The sequence below is a fragment of the Enhydra lutris genome, unplaced genomic scaffold, assembly GCF_002288905.1.
Source record: "Enhydra lutris kenyoni isolate GAN:26980312 unplaced genomic scaffold, ASM228890v2 scaffoldscaffold82, whole genome shotgun sequence".
Lineage (NCBI taxonomy): Eukaryota > Metazoa > Chordata > Mammalia > Carnivora > Mustelidae > Enhydra > Enhydra lutris.
This window is the reverse complement of record NW_019154166.1, coordinates 3506452-3506952: the sequence shown is the minus strand read 5'-3', so window position 1 is coordinate 3506952 and position 501 is coordinate 3506452. Positions and strand designations below refer to the sequence as shown.

The window sequence follows — 501 nt, the reverse complement described above, 5'->3', positions numbered from 1 at the left end:
GGGTTCTCCCGCAGCTCTGCTGCTGGACCGCAGGAGGGACTGTCCCCAGGTTCTCCCCAGCTCTGCTGCTGGATCGCAGGAGGGACTGTCCCAGGGTTCTCCCCAGCTCTGCTGCTGGATCGCAGGAGGGACTGTCCCCGGCCTCCCCCCGCTCTGCTGCTGGACCGCAGGAGGGACTGTCCCCAGCCTCCCCCCGCTCCGCTGCTGGACCGCAGGAGGGACTGTCCCCGGGTTCTCCCGCAGCTCTGCTGCTGGACCGCAGGAGGGACTGTCCCCGGCCTCCCCCGGCTCCGCTGCTGGACCGCAGGAGGGACTGTCCCCGGCCTCCCCCAACTCCGCTGCTGGACCGCAGGAGGGACTGTCCCCGGCCTCCCCCAACTCTGCTGCTGGACCGCAGGAGGGACTGTCCCCGGGTTCTCCCGCAGCTCTGCTGCTGGACCGCAGGAGGGACTGTCTCCAGCCTCCTCACAGCTCTACTGCTGGACCACAGGAGGGACTGTC

The 501-nt window shown here is 70.3% G+C and overlaps 1 protein-coding gene across 1 annotated transcript in view; it reads right to left on the bottom strand.

Moving 5' to 3' along the window:
* Positions 1-501, bottom strand: part of LOC111161110 (netrin 1) — a 156647-nt gene that overhangs the window by 58665 nt on the left and 97481 nt on the right. The gene's annotated exons all lie outside the window — the stretch shown is intronic.